This window comes from Phyllobates terribilis, unplaced genomic scaffold (genome assembly GCF_046119375.1).
Source record: "Phyllobates terribilis strain yellow unplaced genomic scaffold, ASM4611937v1 Scaffold_11__3_contigs__length_659146591, whole genome shotgun sequence".
NCBI classification, from domain to species: domain Eukaryota; kingdom Metazoa; phylum Chordata; class Amphibia; order Anura; family Dendrobatidae; genus Phyllobates; species Phyllobates terribilis.
In genome coordinates, this window is record NW_027362771.1 from 240,899,631 (window position 1) to 240,911,134 (window position 11,504).

Below are 11,504 nucleotides of genomic sequence, written 5' to 3' on the forward strand. Positions count from 1 at the left end.
GTTAGCCAGTTTCTTTGTAGCGCTTGATGGTTTTTGCAACTGCACTTGGGGACACTTTCAAAGTTTTCCCAATTTTTCGCACTGACTGACCTTCATTTCTTAAAGTAATGATGGCCACTCATTTTTCTTTACTTAGCTGCTTTTTTCTTGCCATAATACAAATTCTAACAGTCTATTCAGTAGAACTATCAGCTGTGTATCCACCAGACTTCTGCACAACACAACTGATGGTCCCAACCCTTTTTATAAGGCAAGAAATCCCACTTATTAAACCTGACAGGGCACACCTGTGAAGTGAAAACCTTTTCCGGTGACTACCTCTTGAAGCTCATCAAGAGAATGCCAAGAGTGTGCAAAGCAGTCATCAAAGCAAAAGGTGGCTACTTTGAAGAACCTAGAATATAAGACATATTTTCAGTTGTTTCACACTTTTTTGTTAAGTATATAATTCCACATGTGTTAATTCATAGTTTTGATGCCTTCAGTGTGAATGTACAATTTTCATAGTCATGAAAATACAGAAAAATCTTTAAATGAGAAGGTGTGTCCAAACTTTTGGTCTGTACTGTATATATATATATATATATATATATATATATATATATATACAGTTATATGAAAAAGTTTGGGCACCCCTATTAATCTTAAGCTTAATGTTTTATAAAAATTGATGTTTTTGCAACAGCTATTTCGGTTTGATATATATAATAACTGTTGGACACAGTAATGTTTCTGCCTTGAAATAAGGTTTATTGTACTAACAGAAAATGTGCAATCTGCATTCAAACAAAATTTGACAGGTGCATAAGTATGGGCACCTCACCAGAAAAGTGACATTAATATTTAGTAGATCCTCCTTTTGCAAAAATAACAGCCTCTAGTTGCTTCCTGTAGCTTTTAATAATTTCATGGATCCTGGATGAAGGTATTTTTGACCATTCCTCTTTACAAAACAATTCCAGTTCAGTTAAGTTTGATGGTCGCCGAGCATGGACAGCCCTCTTCAAATGATCCCACAGATGTTCAATGATATTCGGGTCTGGGGACTGGGATGGCCATTACAGAACATTGTAATTGTTCCTCTGCATGAATGCCTGAGTAGATTTGGAGCGGTGTTTTGGATCATTGTCTTGCTGAAAGATCCATCCCCTGCATAACTTCAACTTTGTCACTGATTCTTGAACATTATTGTCAAGAATCTGCTGATACTGAGTGGAATCCATGCGTCACTCAACTTTAACAAGATTCCCGGTGCCGGCATTGGCCACACAGTCCCAAAGCATGATGGAAACTCCACCAAATTTTACTGTGGGCAGCAAGTGTTTTTCTTGGAATGCTGTGTTTTTTTGCCGCCATGCAAAACGCCTTTTTGTATGACCAAACAACTCAATCTTGGTTTCATCAGTCCACAGGACCTTCTTCCAAAAAGAAATTGGCTTCTCCAAATGTGCTTTTGCATACCTCAGCCGACTCTGTTTGTGGCGTGCTTGCAGAAACGGCTTCTTTCGCATCACTCTCCCATACAGCTTCTCCTTGTGCAAAGTGCGTTGTATAGTTGACCGATGCACAGTGACACCATCTGCAGCAAGTTGATGCTGCAGCTCTCTGGAGGTGGTCTGAGGATTGTCCTTGACTGATCTCACCATTCTTCTTCTCTGCCTTTCTGATGTTTTTCTTGGCCTGCCACTTCTGGCCTTAACAAGAACTGTCCCTGTGTTCTTCCATTTCCTTACTATGTTCCTCACAGTGGAAACTGACAGGTTATATCTCTGAGACAGCTTTTTGTATCCTTCCCCTGAACAACTATGTTGAATAATCTTTGTTTTCAGATCATTTGACAGTTGTTTTGAGGAGCCCATGATGCCACTCTTCAGAGGAGATTCAAACAGGCGAACAACTTGCAAGTGGCCACTTTGAGTAGCTTTTCTCATGATTGCATACACCTGGCTATGAAGTTCAAAGCTCAATGAGGTTACAAAACCAAAAAAAAAGTGCTTTAGTAAGTCAGTAAAAAGTAGGTAGGAGTATTTAAAACAAGAAAATGATAAGGGTGCCCATACTTATGCACCTGTCAAATTTTGTTTGAATGTAGATTGCAAATTTTCTGTTAGTACAATAAACCTCATTTCAAGGCAGAAACTTTACTGTTTCCAGCAGTTATTACATATATCAAACTGAAATAGCTGTTGCAAAAACACCAATTTTTATAAACCATTAAGCTTATGATTAATAGGGGTGCCCAAACTTTTTCATATAACTGTATATATATATATATATATATATATATATATATATATACAGTGGGTACGGAATGTATTCTGACCCCTTTAAATTTTTCGCTCTTTGTTCCATTGCAGCAAATTGGTAAATTCTAAAAGTTTTTTTTTTCTCTTTAAAGTACACTGCACCCCATCTTGAATGAAAAAAAAACAGAAATGTAGAAATTTTTGCAAATTTATTTAAAAAGAAAAACTGAAATATCACATGGTCATAAGTATTCAGACCCTTTGCTCAGATACTCATATTTAAGTCACATGCTGTCCATTTCCTTGTGATCCTCCTTGAGATGGTTCAACTCCTTCATTGGAGTCCAGCTGTATTTAATTAAACTGATAGGACTTGTTTTGGAAAGGCACACACCTGTCTATATAAGACCTCACAGCTCACAGTGCATGTCAGACCAAATGAGAATCATGAGCTCAAAAGAACTGCCCAAGGAGCTCAGAGACAGAATTGTGGGAAGGCACAGATCTGGCCTAGGTTTCAAAAGAATTTCTGCATTACTCGAGGTTCCTAAGAGCACAGTGGCCTCCATAATCCTTAAATGGAAGAAGGTTGGGACCACCAGAAATCTTCCTAGACCTGGCCATCCAGCCAAACTGAGCAATCGTGGGATAAGAGCCTTGGTGAGAGAGGTAAAGAAGAACTCCAAGATCACTGTGGCTGAGCTCCAGAAATGCAGTAGGGAGATGGGAGAAAGTTCCACAAAGTCAGCTACCACTGCAGCCCTCCACCAGTCGGGCTTTTATGGCAGAGTGGCTTGACGGAAGCCAGTGCAAGACATATGAAAGCCCGCATAGAGTTTGCTGAAAATGACATGAAGGACTCCCAGACTATGAGAAATAAGATTCTCTGGTCTAATGAGATGAACATAGAACTTTTTGGTGTTAATTCTAAGTGGTATGTGTGGAGAAAACCAGGCACTACTTATCACCTGCACAATACAATCCCAACAGTGAAACATGGTAGTGGCAGCATCATGCTATGGCGGTGTTTTTCAGCTGCAGGGACAGGACGACAGGTTGCAATTGAAGGAAACATGAATGAGGCCAAGTACAGAGATATCTTGAATGTAAGGGGTTATCACTCAGTAGCTGGCATCGGCGTTAGTAGTAGTGGAACCGACTATCACCACTATGTACAGTATTTACTCCCGAAATTACACAAAAATATCAAGAAACCACCAGGACGCTCAATAATATCGGGCAGGGGTAATTTCTTGGAACTTATAAGCCGTTGGATTGATTCGAAGCTCCAACTTCTTGTTGAGAGCCTCTCATCCTTCCTGAAAGACACTAGTTATTTATTGAGAAGGATGGATGGGTTATATCTAAAACCAGATACTATGATGGTGACAGCAGACATCGAATCCCTGTACACCAACAATAAACATGAGGACGGTTTAAGGGCAGTAAGATTCTTTCTGGAGGGATCCAGTCTACCGGTGGAAATTAGGTCTCTAGTAGTGTAACTACTGTAGTTCACACTGACACACAATTTTTTCATTTTTAACGGGTCCTTCTTCCTGCAGCTCAAAGGAACAGTGATAGGGGCAGCTTTTGCCCCATCATATGCCAACCTGTTCCTGGGGCTGTGGGAGAGAGACCTCTCCCTGTCTGATCAGCGGTCATCGATGTATCGTGTTTTCTTGTGGGCACATTACATCAACAACATTTTTCTGATCTGGCAGGGACCTCATCATCATTTGGTAGAATTTATGGACATGTTAAATGAAAATGATATGAATATCCGTGTAACGTATCAGTGTGAACCCAATAAAGCGGAGTTTCTAGATGTGACTCTAAGTAGAGAGAAGGATAATGGCATTAAGACAAATATTTTTAGGAAGCCAACATCAACCAATACGCTATTGCATGCAGTGTCCTCGCATCCACAATGTAACATACCTGGCGGCGTCCTTGCATGGTGGTCCATCTCCCACTGTGCAAGAGGGCGCACTTGATCTCCTGTCCAGAATGTCTCTCTGGCTTCCCTCCATGCTGTCTGTTTGTGTCTGTTTCTGCTGCTTAAGGGCGGCGCCCGATCACTTCCTGCCTTTTGTACCTGCTGTGGGTCACACCCCTTGTGCGTCCTCAGCCTATTGCTGTCTGTCACTTGGTATATAGCTCAGCAGCTCCCTTCTATCCCTGCCTGAGCATAGTGTTTCCTTCAGTGTGTGCTTGCACTCTGAAGGTGCCAGGTCCCGTCTCTTGTCTCCTGCTTTTTGTATCAGTTCCCGTGTCTGAACTGAGTCCTGTATGTCTCCTGCTTTGCGGTATCAGCTCCCGTGTCTGAACTGTGTCCTGTATGTCTCCTGCTTTGCAGTATCAGCTCCCGTGTCTGAACTGAGTCCTGTATGTCTCCTGCTTTGCGGTATCAGCTCCCGTGTCTGAACTGAGTCCTGTATGTCTCCTGCTTTGCGGTATCAGCTCCCGTGTCTGAACTGACTCCTTTCTGTGTTCTCTTGTCTGTCCTGTCTGAACACGCTCCTAGCCTGTTCCTCTCGCCTTCTAGTGGCCGATTTCCTAGACCCGCTCCTGTGTCTGGTCTGTCCTGTCTGAACACGCTCCTTGCCTGTTCGTTCCGCCTTCTAGTGGCCGATTTCCTAGACCCGCTCCTGCGTCTGGTCTGTCCTGTCTGAACACGCTCCTTGCCTGTTCGTTCCACCTCTCTGGGGGCCGTATTCCCAGACCCGCTCCTGTATCCCTCTGCAGTGTCGGTCTCCTCCGTACACTCAGTTCCAGTCTGAACTCTCTCCTGTCCTTTACCTGTTTTGCCTCTATGTCCGTTCCCTTCCTTTTTCTGCAGAGTCTGAACTCGTACCTAACTCCTGCTTGTTGTCTCTGCAAGTACTGTGTGAGTATCTGGCTCTGTCTTTCCCTTCCTGTCTGTTCCGTGTGAACAGAGCCCTGTCCTCCCTGCTCAGCCTTGTCTGCACTCTAGCTGTGCTTGCCTGTAACCCTCTGCCTGTATTGTTCCTGAGTCCCGGTGTGTACTGGGTCCTATCCCGCCTGTGTTCCTACCTGCTAGTGCCTCCCTGTCTGCACTCTAGCTGTGCTTGCCTTTACCCCCCTGCCTGCATACCCGCCTGCCTGCATACCAGTCGTGCCTGCCTATACCCTCCAGTCTGTGTGCCAGCCTACCAGCCTGTTCCTGTATTCCCCTGTGTGGGTCAACAGCCGTGTCCGGGGTCTGTCCTGGAGTAGCACCTGGTCCCTCTGCTCGGTTCCTCCTTGGTGCACTGGCGTCGTATGCCGTCGTGCGACCCTGGTCGGATCGGGTGAATACTTAGTCACGCCCCTCCAGGCATTCACTCTCCGGCACGGTCCAGTGGAATCACTACCAATCACACGCACACGCCGCTTAGCCCGGGCGTGTGCATAACACACAACATATGATACGCTCTGTTCCAGTGGGACAATTTTTTACGCCTTAGGAGAATTTGCTCCACTTATAGTGATTTTGAAATTCAATCTCGTGATTTAAAGGAAAGGTTCTATGAACGTGACTATAGCCGCAGGTCAGTTAAAAAGACATTTAATAGGGCTAAGCACTCTACTCGTCATAGACTTTTGTATGGATCCAGGGACAATATGAATAGTGAGATGGTGAGATTTATCACTAAATATCATACCCAGGTCCCAGCAATGAGGAGGGCCCTTGAAAAGGCATGGCCAGTCCTTAGAACCGATCCTATCTTGGCAAGATATGTCTCTGATAAGCCAACGATAACGTTTCGACGTGCTAAAAATCTTCTGCATCACCTTGTGCGGAATCACTATGAGGGAAAACCTAGACTTACCTTCCTTGATGGAGTGGGTGGTAGGAAGCGTGGCTGTAGTTCGTGTGGACATTGTGTCGCCTGTCCCAACATAGACCGTAGTATTGACTTTTGTGACTCTAGTGGAATCACAACTTTTGAGATTAACAAATACATTACATGTCAGACATGATACGTGATATATCATGCCATGTATCTATGTGGACTTATTTATATTGTCATGACCACATATCAGTTGAAAACACGTGTGAGAGAGCATGTGCTGGGGATTGAGGCGGCGCTTGGCCACGTGGACACATCCACGTTGAAGACCATCCCACGCCACTTTAAATTACATCACAATTGTGACTCCACTGCATTAAGGATTAAGGGTATAGATAGCATTGAGGTAGGAATACGAGGCAGCCCTGTTTCACAAAAACTTGCCCAGCTTGAATCCAGGTGGATATGGGTTTTAAAGACTTTGCACCCTAATGGGCTTAATGAGAATATTAGCTTTGTCCCATTTTTGTAGTCTCCGGTTTGCTTGTGAGCCACTGTACATCTGGACTATAATCAAATATTTTATTATGTGTTTTGTCTATATGTATATTTGCATTATGTTCTAATTTTTGGTATATTGGCTCCTTACTTCATTTGTTGTGCTATGTACTGTTCTATCATCGGTTATTAGTGACCGGTTATTGATTTTACTGGATCTAATACATCAGACTTTTCAACACCCAATGTCAAGAAGTGATCTTTTTGGGCTTCGAAGTTCCTTGGGCGGAGCAATCATATGAACCACCTGATAGAAGGAGCAAAGAGCAGAGTGAAAAATATAGATATGCACATTGCCTATTACATGTCTGGTTACCATGATTATTCTATATGCTTAGGAATATATGCATTGAAATGGGTGTTACTATTGTAATTTATTATTATTGTTCTGGAATATTGTAGCATACTTACTTTTCTTGAATATTGATTCATTGGTTATTATCATCCATTTCTATATGACAATATTTCGGTATATTTATCTAGTATGGCAATCATATTGTTATTTCGCATATATTATATGTAATATATGTGATGTGGTAAAATGTGGTAAAATATTAAATTTAGCTTAAAAAGTATATGATCTAATACATACCATGTGCCTTTTTAAGATGCCATACTTGGACATGGGTGGTTAATTGGTTGTGCGTTCAGAGGAATATCCATCTCCTGATATATACCATTGCTGCCTTGCCAGTACTTGGCTGCTCCGCAGTCCTGATGCGTCCATCGGCTTTAGGTATCTTTCTGATGCCGACGCCGCTGTGTGCCTCGGTCACGGTGGTGCCGCTGCGTCATAAAGGCTTTAGGCATGCAGACGCTGGTTGTGCCCATAGTAACGGGAGATTTGACACTTCTGGCCATGTGATCATTTGATCACGTGATGCTCCTCCATGGTAACGTGGACGCGCCATCCGCGTCTGTTGATCAGGTGATATGTTTGAGCACGCTCATGGGCACTTCCGGTGTAGTGGTGAGGCGTGCACGCACTTTATAGCTTTCTTTCATTCTTTCATTAGCACACGGTATATAAAGGTGGGTGGTTGATATGCATATGTACCCCTTGATAAAGGTTTCTATCAAAACGCGCATCGGGGTTACGTGTACAGCAGTGCCTAGCTGCCAATAGCTATCCAGGTAATGATTGTATTAATATATTTCATTAATGTCTGGTTCATGTTTTGAATATTAATATATCCAATAGGAGACTTTGTTATTACGAATCCTGGATGGCATGACTCTACATATGAGAGCTAATGGTATCATGAGAGTACTATGTTTATGCACTATGCGATATATGGATTATGAATATGGATATTAATTCTCTCTGAGTCTCTCTTAGTTATAAATACATTTTCTATACACTACTGAATAGGCTAGCTATGTGTTGCCGCTGTGTCACATGTTTTTATAGTTATATTTTTACAGTTTGTATTATTGTCCTCAGCATCATGTTCCTTCACTGTGGACTGCTTGTGTATATATATGAAATTCACATAGAAGTGTCAAATAAATAATAAATATTTTTTATACTTTCTAAATGGACTCTAGTGGCCGTCACTTTTTTTCTGCAACGCAGAGACCCCCCAGTATCAAATACAGAGATATCCTGGATGAAAACCTCCTCCAGAGTGCTTTGGACCTTAGACTTGGCAGAAAGTTCACCTTCCAACAAGACAGTGACCCTAAGTACACAACTAAAATAACGAAGGAGTGGCTTCAGAACAACTCTGTGACCATACTTGACTGGCCCAGCCTGAGCCCTGACCTAAACCCAATTGAGCATCTCTGGTGAGACCTGAAAATGGCTGTCCACCAACGTTCACCATCCAACCTGATCGAACTGGAGAGAATCTACAAGGAAGAATGGCAGAGGATCCCCAAATCCAGGTGTGAAAAACTTGTTGCATCATTCCCAAGAAGACTCATGGCTATACTAGCTCAAAAGGGTGCTTCTACTTAAAACTGAGCAAAGGGTCTGAATACTTATGACCATGTGATATTTCAGTTTTTCTTTTTTAATAAATTTGCAAAAATGTCTACATTTCTGTTTTTTTTCCAGTCAAGATGGGGTGCAGAGTGTACTTTAATGAGAAAAAAAAATGAACTTTTTTAGAATTTACCAAATGGCTGCAATGAAACAAAGAGTGAAAAATTTAAAGGGGTCTGAATACTTTCCATATCCACTGTATATATATACAGTACAGACGAAAAGTTTGGACACACCTTCTCATTTAAAGATTTTTCTGTATTTTCATTACTTTGAAAATTGTACATTCACACTGAAGGCATCAAAATTATGAATTAACACATGTGGAATTATATACTTAACAAAAAAGTGTGAAGCAACTTAAAATATGTCTTATATTCTAGGTTCTTCAAAGTAGCCACCTTTTGCTTTGATGACTGCTTTGCACACTCTTGGCATTCTCTTGATGAGCTTCAAGAGGTAGTCACCGGAAATGGTTTTCACTTCACAGGTGTGCCCTGTCAGGTTTAATAAGAGGGATTTCTTGCCTTATAAATGGGGTTGGGACAATCAGTTGTGTTGTGCAGAAGTCAGGTGGATACACAGCTGATAGTCTTACTGAATTGACTGTTAGAATTTGTATTATGGCAAGAAAAAAATCAGCTGAGTAAAGAAAAACGAGTGGCCATCATTACTTTAAGAAATGAAGGTCAGTCAGCGGGAAAAATTGGGCAAACTTTGAAAGTGTCCCCAAGTGTAGTTGCAAAAACCATCAAGCGCTACAAAGAAACTGGCTAACATGAGGACTGCCCCAGGAAAGGAAGACCAAGAGTCACTTCTGCTTCTGAGGATAAGTTTATCCGAGTCACCAGCCTCAGAAATCGCAGGTTAACAGCAGTTCAGATTAGAGACCATGTCAATGCCACACAGAGTTCCAGCAGCAGCCACATCTCTTCAACAACTGTTAAGAGGAGACTTTGTGCAGCAGGCCTTCATGGTAAAATAGCTGCTAGGAAACCACTGCTAAGAACAGGCAACAAGCAGAAGAGACTTGCTTGGGCTAAAGAACACAAGGAATGGACATTAGACCAGTGGAAATCTGTGCTTTGGTCTGATGAGTCCAAATTTGAGTTCTTTGGTTACAACCACTGTGTCTTTGTGCGACGCAGAAAAGGTGAACGGATGGACTCTACATGCCTGGTTCCCACTGTGAAGCATGGAGGAGGAGGTGTGATGGTGTGGGGTTGCTTTGCTGGTGACACTGTTGGGGATTTATTCAAAATTGAAGGCATACTGAACTAGCATGGCTACCACAGCATCTTGCAGCAGCATGCTATTCCATCCGGTTTGCGTTTAGTTGGACCATCATTTATTTTTCAACAGGACAATGACCCCAAACACTCCTCCAGGCTGTGTAAGGGCTATTTGACCAAGAAGGAGAGTGTTGGGGTGCTACGCCAGATGACCTTGCCTCCACAGTCACCAGACCTGAACCCAATCGAGATGGTTTGGGGTGAGCTGGACCGCAGAGTGAAGGCAAAAGGGCCAACAAGTGCTAAGCATCTCTGGGAACTCCTTCAAGATTGTTGGAAGACAATTTCCGGTGACTACCTCTTGAAGCTCATCAAGAGAATGCAAACATTGTGCAAAGCAGTCATCAAAGCAAAAGGTGGCTACTTTGAAGAACCTAGAATATAAGACATATTTTCAGTTGTTTCACACTTATTTGTTAAGTATATAATTCAACATGTGTTAATTCATAGTTTTTATGCCTTCAGTGTGAATGTACAATTTTCATAGTCATGAAAATATAGAAACATCTTTAAATGGGTAGGTGTGTCCAAACTTTTGGTCTGTACTGTATATATATATATATAGATATATATTGATATATATTGATATATATAGATATATTTATAAAAAGGTTTATTGTAAAAATAGTGTTGAGCAAGCACTAAAATGCTCGGGAGCTCGAAGCTCACGCCGAGCTCACCGTGATGCTCGGATGCTCGACCCGAGCAACGAGCCCAATGGTAGTCTATGGGAGACCCGAGCATTTTTGCGGCGGCACCCCCGGCAGTCTGAAGAAAGCCTAAAAAGTGCCCAAAACTATAGTGACAGTGCTCAAAAGACAAGGGGACAGCATGGGCATCGCCCCAGGAACTATTTCTGACCCCCAGGTCACTGCTGTCAACAACGTGGTCAGAGGTATTAAGCCACTTTTACGGGCTCACAATAAAATGTTCAAAAACGAAACTGAAACGGTTTTCCTGTGAAATATGTTAACGAACATCCTTTCCAGGGTAAAGACTTGTGTATAAGGTAAAATAAATAACCAAAAACAAAAATACTCCTCCACACCTTGGGCTATCTTCACAAGTAGCATTTTTTATGCGTTTTTGCACTGTTGTATTGCTTTCAACCGTGACAAATGCATTCACCGGGAAATGTCTTTTTAACATTTTACAATCTTATCTGGCCATGTGCTGTGTGACACATGCATACAGTGCTGAAAAGACTTAGAAACAGCATGGGGAAGACCCCTGGAAGCATCTCTGACACCCAGGTCACTGCCTAAAAGTGTGCAGATCAGAAGTGATCCTTGCCGCATCCGAAGATGCAGACTTGCAACTATCCCCGTGCAAGTCCTTGTCCCAGGGCAGTGTTCAATTGTACCTCCCCCATTCCTTGCAATGCAAGCGCAAGTATGCAGCCTGCCACCCACCCACCCCCAGGCTGCAATACCATACTGCTAGCTTGCACTTGAAATGGGGCCTTTTAGTTTGGAGGAGGCTGAAGCTGGCCATTACCTCATGGCTGCTTTGGCAGCGAGGTATCCATACTCAGTCCCCAGACGCCCGGTGGCCGGGTGTCCACGCTCGGTCCCCAGCAGCCTGGAGGCATCCGGGTGTCCATGAATGGTCCCCAGCCACCCCT